Consider the following 10587-nt stretch of genomic DNA (forward strand, 5'->3'; position numbering starts at 1 on the left):
ATCCTAGGCAGTCTTATGTCCTCCAGTGTTTCTGTTATCGCTCCATAGCTACTTCCCTCCTCATCCCCATATAGTAACCTATAATAATCTGCAAACTCCTGATTAACTCCCTCTTGGGTGTCAGCTACACTACCATCTTCTCTCGTTATCGTTCTAATCGTGGGTCTGGGGGATTCGCTCTTGTATAACCATGCCAAAAGCCTTCCTGTTTTATCCCCTCCCGCATGCTGTCTCTCTATATATTTTTTATAGTTAAGGTTACACAGTCTTTCCCATTGCCCAGCACATTTCTGCTGCAGTTTAAGTATCAGCTCCATGTCTCCCTCCGTGTCACCTCCCCCCCTCAATGCCTTTTCCGTTTCTTGTAGGTCAGCCAAGATCCCACCTTGCAGGCATTTAAATTTTGCTATAACCTGACAAAAATACATAGCCCTGAGTTGCCCAGGGGAAATCTCTTCTCGATATTTAAATCATCAGTATTTACCGAGGGAGGAGCCTGTGGCCAGAAAAGAAAAAGCAATTTACTGCAAGAAAAAAAAAAAGAAAAATCTTAAGCTGGCCCCAAAAAGAAAGATGAATGGATCAAGGGCCTTTCTTTGGAATATACAAGCCTGTCCCAGATCGATCTGCCTGGTACCACTAAAAGACTGCATAGGGAATTGATTATGCCTAAAACTGTGCCTTATCAAGAGCCCACCGCTAAATCTGGGCTACACCAAAGCCAGCTTTCCAGGTCTGGTGAAAACACCCTCCAGTCAGATATGTGTCTCAGTGATCACCTGGAAATTATGGAGAATGAGGAAGATGATAAGTGGAACAGCCCAAGCGAGTCTGACTGGAGGGAAATCGAGAAGCTTTAATATCTCAAAAATGCAGAATGAAATAAACAGCAATGAGATCTATGCAATCTCATATGGCTCCTGATTTTCAGACTATGGAAGATAAAAGAAAAATTGCTTAGCTAAAAAATGGCCCGGCCCCACCCGGTAAAGAAAACAAGGTGGAAGGAAGGCAAGTATCGGCAGATGCTGAGAGACACAGCATAAATGTAGTAGAAGGGAGACAAGCACCTGGTAATGCTGATCGACTTAGGAAGAATCTGTCACAGAAGGAGCGTTTAAACTCCCCCGGAAGAACAGAGGCGACTCTGAAATTATCTCTGACAAGGATTATACTGGATCAAAAGGTCTTACTCCTAAATAGGAGCAATGTGATGACGCTCCTCCATTGTGTTGCATCACTGAGATTTATAACTACAGAAGACATAACAGTGGTTGAATTTGTATCAGAGTTAACCAGAGAACCGCGTAATCCTCCACTTAGAAGAATCCCACCTCATTAAGGAAGCTCTGCTGGAACAGAGCGAAAGGCTGTTATCTTTGGGTTACGATCTCAGCGACAACAACGTGGAGTGTCTTCATAGTAACCAAGCTAAGAAACTGGTATCTCAACCACCTCCAATCAAATCCACAAAAAACCCTGTAAGGAAAGGTGAAGTAAACCCACTAAGACCTACAACGGGTAGGCAGAAGAAAGATATGCGTCCAATTGGAAGTTTCACGTTTAGAAATGAGGGATTCAAAAACTTTGGGAAGCCTGTCATCGTATCCTCGGGAAACATAACTCCAAGCCAGATTGATTGGATCTGGCTTGCTGGAGCTCTGGCAAGACCCGTCGATTAATAGATTGCTCAGGAAGAGCCTGTAGAACATCTGAGAGTGGGATCATGGAACACCCAGGGGTTTGAGCTTTTGTTTACAGAAGATGGGAAGGGCCTGGGGCAATGACATCATATGCCACCAAGAGACATGGTTACGGACAAGCCGGCCTGTGATGGATATGAGACTTACCTGAATCCGGCTCTCAAAGGGAACCTGGGTCACCCCTTCTCTGGTCTGCTCACCCTAATTAAAGTAGAATGGGGTTTTAAGATACACTATCAACTTACACCAAATCCCTATGTCCAAATTTTGGTGATAGATTTTAAATGGAATATCTAAACTCCTTTTGATAAATGTCTATCGGGGAGTGAAAGGTCTGCTTGCTGATAAGCTGGTGGATCTTATTATGGAGAAGATGGATCAGTCCCTATTAGAGGGGGGAAATCCTCAAACAGAGGTTAGGTAGAGGGGGGTCAACTCCACCATGCCCCAAAACATACTTACAACCTTGAGCTAGTTAAAGCCTGTAGGGTATGTAGGGCGGAGGTGAGGAAATTAAGGCATTTGAATACAATGGACTCTGAAGCACTAGTCAAGAAACGTGGACAGGCTTATAAAAACTGGGCTAAGGCACATAGGGCAATACTTATCCAAAATGATGCTGAGAGCATGCTGCTCGCAGTTTGTGGGAAAAACTGCAACATGTGGGAGCTCATCCATAATAGTGGTAGTTGTAGGAAAGATCAGCTGATGGGTGGGGTAACTGAAGGGGCCTGGGGCAGCCACTATTCTAAAATCTGTGTGGGATTGTCTGCAACACCCCTGCTCCAAGAGGCTCGTGAGACCAGGGGCTGGTGTTTTGAATTTTGTGTAATGGAGGCTAGGTCAATGATCATGAGGCTTAGCTCATCCAGAGCGGCTGGGCCTGATGGTTTTTCCAATTATGTGCAGAAGAGCAACCCCGAAGCATGGGCAAAATTTGTGTTATCCCTGTTCACACAGGTGGTGTCAAATAGATGGGTTCAGGGTTCATGGCGGGAAGCCTGGGTTGTACCGGTGTTCAAGAAGGGCGATAGGGCTGACCCAAAGAACTATCACCCTATCACCCTCCTGGATTCACTAGGCAAGCTCTTTGTCTCAGTGGTCCTTCGTGATCTTAATTCATGGGCAACTGGGGTGGGGATACATGACCCCAGGCAAACAGGATTTATAAAAGGGGTAGGGACATCTTTAAATATTTTTGTCCTGAACCTATTAAAACGGAGGGTGATTGATAATAATTCTACAACATACATGGCCTTCCTGGACTTACATCAGGCCATTGATGGAGTGGACAGGAATCATCTGTGAGCTAAATTGAAAACCTGGAATTGTCCTGTAGATATCTTGGCGGTAATTCAGACTTTATACACAGATACATCTATACAGATCAGATCGGGGGCCGAGGGACTGATGTCTAGAAAGATCTTGGCATTTTGTGACCTCAAACAAGTCTGCGCACTTGCACCCCTATTATTTAGCCTGTATGTGTCCGATCTTGGGGTCTCACAGGAGACCATTTGTGCATTTCCACCAAAGCTGAATGGATGTGAACACCCAGGCTGCTTTACGCAGACAATATAATTTTCCTCGATCAAACAGCCATATGCCTGCAACGTAGAATTTCAGCATTCAATGATTACCTAAATAAAAATGGGATGAGAAAGAATGACAAAAATCTCAAGCTCTCCTCATGTCAACTGACAGAAGGAAATCAAGGACGTCCTTCTCATGGAGGGTTAAGGAATGTCGGCTAGAAGTAGTAGAAACTATCATATACCTGGGAGTAAAAAAATAAAAAAGAACACAAATAAAAATTGCACAATTGAATTGGCTGAGAACAAAGCAAAAAAACCTGACAAACCAAGGAATCGCCATCCATAGGCGCAATGGGGCCTTTTCTAATATACCAATTCTGACCTTTTATAGGCAAAAGGTGATGCAGGTCCTTACGTATGGAGCGGAAACACTGCTCAACCTAAGTAAAAAAAGTATTTCCCCTGATGGAGGGGCACTTTTGGTGCAGTGTACTAAGACTCCCAAAGTCTTTACCGATAGCAAATATTTGACATGAATTACGACTACCCTCAATGCCCGCCATAGTCCCATGGAAGGAGATTTATCTGTATTGGAAGTGCATTGTGCTAGAGGGCCTACCTCCATTTGCCATCTGGAAATAAATGAGCATGCTAAATGAAAGATCTTTGAACCTATGGTTTATTAGAATGAATAAGACACTGGGCCTCACTACGAGATTCGCGGTAAAAACCAAACTTTACCGGCATGGAGGCAATACCGCGTCCGGGTACCATTGAGGCCGCTAACAGCGGTTGATTACGACTATGCGTGCACACGTGTAGCAGCATGCCGGTATCGTCTGTACCGGCATGCTGTAAATTACCCTAAAACCCCCAGTAGCGGTATCATGGAAAGCGCTGACACCTCCTCTGCCTTCGACCACCCCATAATAACGAGCACCGGCAATAACGGGTCTGGCAATACCGGGCCCGGCAATACAGGAACCAGAAGTAACGTCATTGGGCCGGAACGGGAAATGCTACGCGGCCATCTTGAAAAACACAATCCATTGCAATCCTCGAGATACAGGACCTGCAGCCTCAGACCACCAGCTACATCTGTAGCACAATGCCAAAGGCCATTAAAAAAGGAGCATCCCGCCAGCGAAAGGAACGCTTCTCTGAGGGTGAATTAAACATGCTGGCAGACACTCTGGCAGGGAATGGAGACGTGGTCTTTGCATCAGACCTCAGGAGAGCTGCACAGCTAAGAAAGAAAGAAGTATGGGAGCAAGTGGCCCAGAAGGTCAGTGCGGTTGACACCACTCCTGCACCGTAAAGGATGTAAAAAAAAAGGTGGGATGACCTACACCTCCGTGTGTGCAATATCTTATCAGCAAATCGGAGCCAGGGACAAGCTACAGGTGGCGTGTCCAACTCCCCCATAAAACTCACCCGATGGGAAGAAACCTGTGCCAGCACCATTGGCATGGAGGCCATAGATGGAGTGGGAGATATGGAGCGGGGAGTGCCGCTGGAGGTGACTGTCCACACAAACCACTGGAATGCAAAGTATGATGATGGGCCACCAATGTGACAGTGACATGAGCCAATGCATGGGCCATCAGACACACATGGACACATCCCTGCCTTGATGCTGTCCCCAGCACCGTCACATCTACATGCATGCAGCATGCCAATGCCATACCTGAGACACACCCCACAAACAGAGAAACGGCATGTGTCACACTGCATGCAGTCCACAACACAAAGGCATGTCACACAGCAGACACCACCTTACACATGTGTGAACCAGATGTATGCCTGAATAACCCCACCATATAGCAAGCAACCTGTATGCCACAACTCCAAGACAGCAAATCATCAAATGTGTATAACTGCGCTAATACCATTGTATGCATGATGCATGTATAACCATCACTGAAACCGTCCCTCTCCCGGTCCCCCACAGGCTCAGATTCTGACAGCGATGCACAGGACTCAGCTGCACAGGCCACGACTCCATCAAAGAAGGCTAGGGGCAGGGAAGACAGCAACAGGCCTTCCACGTCTAAGGGCCCAGGCAAGCCACATCAGCCACCGAAGGCAAAGGTGACACATCATTGCAAGGCACAGGGGCGGCAAAGGACAGCCGCAATACCAACAGTGCCAACACAGGTGGAATCCCCAGCAGTTGAGCCAGTGGCAGATGGGACCTTGTCTGCTGCAAACAGCTCGATAGGGGAGGCAGCTGCCACAGCATCCCCTTGGAGGCTCAGCATCCTGCCCCGACAGTGGAGCAAGCGGGCACGGGGTCATCGTCCAGCTCCACCCAGACGAGCCCCCTGCGCAGGTCTGCACAAACCATGCAGCGCCCTGACATGCCACCCCCGGAGGCCGACAGAGGACACAAGTAGCAGGGACAGCATGCATGTGCAGACTAATGCACACTCATGTAGCATACCATTGCACACCATGTGTGGGGCAGTTGTGGGGGGAGGGAGAGAGGGAGGAGGAGGAGTTTTAAGGGGGTGGGGGATTTGTGGGGGGAGGGGGTAGGGGGTGTGTGTGAGGTGGAGGGTCAGACCACTTTGTTCATATTACCTGTTCAATACACCCGTTGTGTACCAAAAAATCACATGACTGGACATTGCTTATTGTGTATGTGTGCTTTATTGGTTTACAATGTACAGTGTCCATGTACCCCCACACCCAGTGCCCTTAGTCCCACATCCATGGCACCCTCTGCATCCATGTGTCTTAGAAATATTGACCTATCACAGACTGGTGCACAGCACGTCCCTCCCGTGCATCGCCACCTGGATGATGTGCAACCCCATCTTCTTCATCATCTTCATCCTCACCTGGTGGTTGCTGTTCAATGTCAGGGGGCAGAGGCATGTTCTGTCGGATGCACATGTTGTGCAGCATGGCACATACCATGATGATCTTGGCCACCTTCTCATGCCCATACAGGAGTGCCCCACCCGACCTGCTGAGGCAGCGAAACCGTGCCTTCAACAGGCCAAAGGTTTGCTCGATCACCACACGGGTACAGGTATGGGCACGGTTGTAGTCCTCTTCGTGCCTGTTCTGCGTGTTCCGGACAGGGGTGAGGAGCCACTGCTTCAAGAAATAGCCAGCTTCACCTTCATGGGTTGAAAATAAGGTATGTGTAAATCAATTCCTAAAATGACACCTGTACTTATCACTCACATGGCTGCAGATATTTGTTGTTCACATGCACATGTCCCTGGATATATGCACACATTTTAACTTGCCACAATGTGTGCTGTCCCATGGTCTACAGATGATGCAGGGTGTCCACTTCCTTGCTTGTGTTCATGCACTGTGGATGCCTACCGCTGTATTGCTATCATCTATGTGATGTGGAGTGATTCGTATTTTTTTTTACTAGCAGCATTGGCACAAGCCTCATCATGATTTCTCATTCAGCGCTTATTATTCCCATGGTGACATGCAGCGCTACTGTGGTGGTGGGCCAGTGACAAACAGTGTATTCCCTTGGTGGGATTGATTTGTGCGCACTCATGGATGCATGACCTGTGTTGTGTTTTGCTGTGGTCATTTACATTGCGCATACTCACAGCATGTTGCTGCATTGTGTTACAGAGTGTAAGGTCTGATGATGTGCAGTGGATGTGTTGTAGGATGTGGGCTGGTTGCAAGTCGGGCATATTGTCACTGGTGTGCAGCTCCCATCATTACTATGAAGTTTGGGTGTCATGTTCAGTTTGGGATGCTTTGGGGCACATTGTTTTGCAGTATGGACATTGTCCAGTCACCACCCCAATCACACCTGGGTGGTGTGTGCATCTCCCCCCATTACACTGCCATGTGCCTGTCATGCAACTTACCAAGCAGCCAGGCACGTCGTCCAGCAAGTCGCTCCATGTAGCGTGGTAGCGTGGAGTACCGCAAGACCATTGAATCATGAGTTGCTACGGGATATCGGGCCCAACAATGTGTGATGAACTTGCTGGAGTCACATACCATCTGCACATGGATGGAGTAGTATAGCTTACGATTGCGGTACGCCACCTCCATGGCATGTGGGACCAACAATTCCACATGGGTGCAGTCGAGGGCACCGATACAGTTTGGCATGCCTGCCAGTGCATGGAAGCCAACTATAGTGTCAAAGATCTCCTGGGCAGTCCGTGGTAGGGATATGTAGTCGCTTGAGTGCTTCAGGAGGGCATCCAGAACTTGGTTCAGCATGCATGAAAAAAAAGGTTGTGATAGCAATGCATCTGCCCCACTGTGTGCTGGTAGGTGCCTGTGGCCAGGAAGTGGAGCACAGACACTACCTTCAGTAGAGGGGGGATGTCGGTGCGAATTTCAATCAGGCTGACAATGTTGTTGTGTATCATGTCCACATTGGTGGTGATGGTGTCCCAGTCCGGGCGGTACAGGGTGTGGATCTGCTCAGGGGTTAAGTTGAATGGACTGGCTCTGATGCGAGGGATCGGAGGCTGCGTGTGTGGTACCACTGGATGCATTGGTGGGACTTGCTGGGACTGTCTCACCCTCATTCTACTTCTGCGTCTCCTCTGTAGTGCCTGTTGTAGTTGGTGCTCATGGTGTAGCAATGCAAGCATGTCCTCCAGCACCAATATCACAACTGCAAGTGGGATCATTTTGGTGTGGGAAGGGGTGTGGTGTGTGGGTGTGCTCTTTTTGTGCTGGGCCAGACTCCATTGCCTCCACCTGTGCTGATTGTGTGCACCTGTTGCAGTTGGGAACACTGCACATTGCTGTTTGCGGGTGATATGCGATGCCGGTGATGCCGGTATCCCGGTATTCCTTATTACCTCCTTCGTGATGCCGGTAGTTGCATGTCCGCGTGACTTGTGATGTCCTCCTGTTAGCAGCATCCCGGTATTGCCGGCACGAAGGGCCGCATGCCCACGCCCATGCTGGTACGGGGGAGCACGGTCTCACCGGTGGCGCTGATACCGGGTTGTCAACTCATAATAGGCCGGAGCAGTATGCAGTGCCAGTATTCCCTTATCGGCATCGTTTTTCCATTACCGCAAATCTCGTAATGAGGACCACTGTCTAATTGTGGGGTGGATACTGATCTGCTCAGGGTAAACCCTCTTAAGGTAAAGACGACTTTGGAAAGGGAAGACTGGATTAATACCTGCCAAGCCAGACCTATTGCCCCCTTAACAATGGTGGGTTAAAAAAAGGGTCTTAATGATCTGCCACTCTACCTCTGCAAATTTCCCTCTGCATTTTATAGGGACCTCCTTATGCGATGCTGCCTGACCGTTATGCCCAGTCGTGAGATACAGTTCAGAGGGCAATCCGAGTGGTGTGGATAATAATTTGTGCCGATTCTGTGAGAAAAGGGATCAGGTGGAATCGCTCTTTCACATTGCAATGGAATGCCAGGCACTATCTGTATGAAGATCACAATCTATGGGAGAATATCTGGAGGGAACGGGATGTCTATCTCTGGAAGAATGATGGGACTATCTGCTAATGGGACAAAAAATAGGTTGAGCTTTGGGAATGCTTACATACATTAATTCAATAATCGGCCTAAATGCTGAATAGGCTGCAGGTCAGGCAGCAAATTGAAATTTGTAGATGTATGATTTATTATTAAGATCAGTGCAGTATAGCAAACTTGTAGAGCGGGGAGGGGGGACTAAGATGATGAAAATTTGATTGATGTTTTTTGCTTCTCCGAGGGAAGGCACCTTCTTGGCTCCGTTGCAGCTGCTTTTTCTTTTGACTTTAGGAAAAATCTGTATTTTTTTTCTTTTTAAACTGGTGGATTTTTTTCTTTTTAAACTGTTAAAGGTTTCTTTTGCTATTATGTTGTATCAGTTTGAAACCAATAAAACGTTTAATAAAAAATAAATGCAAGAAAATTATTCTGTTCTTAAACACTTCAACTCCGCCTTTCATCCTTCTGAGGTCGATAAATGAGTACCAACACAGGTTGCGTGATATTGTATGTATATTTGTTTTATATAAATCGTTTAAGTGTAAGTGCTATAGAATAACACATCATTATCATTTGATCTTGGACGCTTGCTTGCATTCACAGTAATTTGGTAATATGGGCCTATACACAGTGATATTAACAATACATATGGTGACCTATTCTTGTATGAAATGTATATCACATTATAGTGATATCATAACCATATTTTTCGTAGTGTACTCGCTATGTGATGCCACTTCCTGTTTTATCAAGGGGTGAAAGGTCATGTGCCATCACTTCCCATGATGTCACTTTGGGGTGGGGTCAAATGGCATCACTTCCTGTATTGTCATCAAAGGTCAAGGGTCATGTGATGTCACGTCCGCTACCCCTGGCATTTTGGTGAAATGACGTCCCTGCCAAAACCACAAGGATAAATGTACCGGATACACACCACAGTGCACCCCAGCACTGTGACCGCTTCTAAAACATTCTCGAAGATACAGGAATACTGACAAGGACACCCTCAAATAAAACAGGTTGGCCGAAACCAGATGAACACGCCAGCGTAGCTAAAGGGCACCATGCACCCAAGAAAGAGATATAATCGATCAACATAAATCCCCTCAGCGTTTCTGAAAAACAAGGACAAACAGGATGGATGCACGCACCTGGAATCGTTACCAGGTGAACTGCCACAGAAATGCTGGGATACCCTTGTAAATACAAGAAAAATATTTTTTTAATGAAAATAAGCTTAACAAATACATCTATTGCATGTTCAAAGAACACAAATAAAATGACATCGACTTTTACTGTACTAAAAACGAAAACCTTTTTTTTAAAGTTTTCACTATAGGTACATTAGCTTCTCTTTGACTCCTATGAAGATGGTGTATAATCAGAAAATAATACTGGTAGCCACTTATGGCCTCAAGGCAGAGCTTGAAGCTCTCCCGAAATGGATAGATTCCATAGAATCCAAATTTTGGAAATGTATTTTGACTCTCCCAAATTGCTGTCAGATTGCTATGATCCTATTGGAGTTCCAACTTGTATCCTTGAGAACACTGACTGAAAAATCAGATAACCATGATTCCCATTTTGTATTTAGTAAAATAATTGGGGACATGGTGAGTGTAACCCTTTGAAGAAGCATCATGTGTTTGTTATGTATTGGAAGGATTGTTTTTGATGTAGATACTACTTGGCCGCTGTCGGCTGTTGATCACACCATATTGATTAGAGAAATGAAATTGAAGGCAAAACAATTGGACTGCTATAACGATGTGACCATGTTATGTGATAAGCTGGCAAAATAAAGATGAATGTTTCTCCCACAATCTTACATACCGCAACCGCACTTTATACTTTTCGTCATAAGGTTTTAAGAGCTGTTTAGCTGTGT

The sequence above is a fragment of the Ambystoma mexicanum genome, chromosome 5q, assembly GCF_040938575.1.
Source record: "Ambystoma mexicanum isolate Mex_15411 chromosome 5q, UKY_AmexF1_1, whole genome shotgun sequence".
Classification (NCBI taxonomy): Eukaryota; Metazoa; Chordata; class Amphibia; order Caudata; family Ambystomatidae; genus Ambystoma; species Ambystoma mexicanum.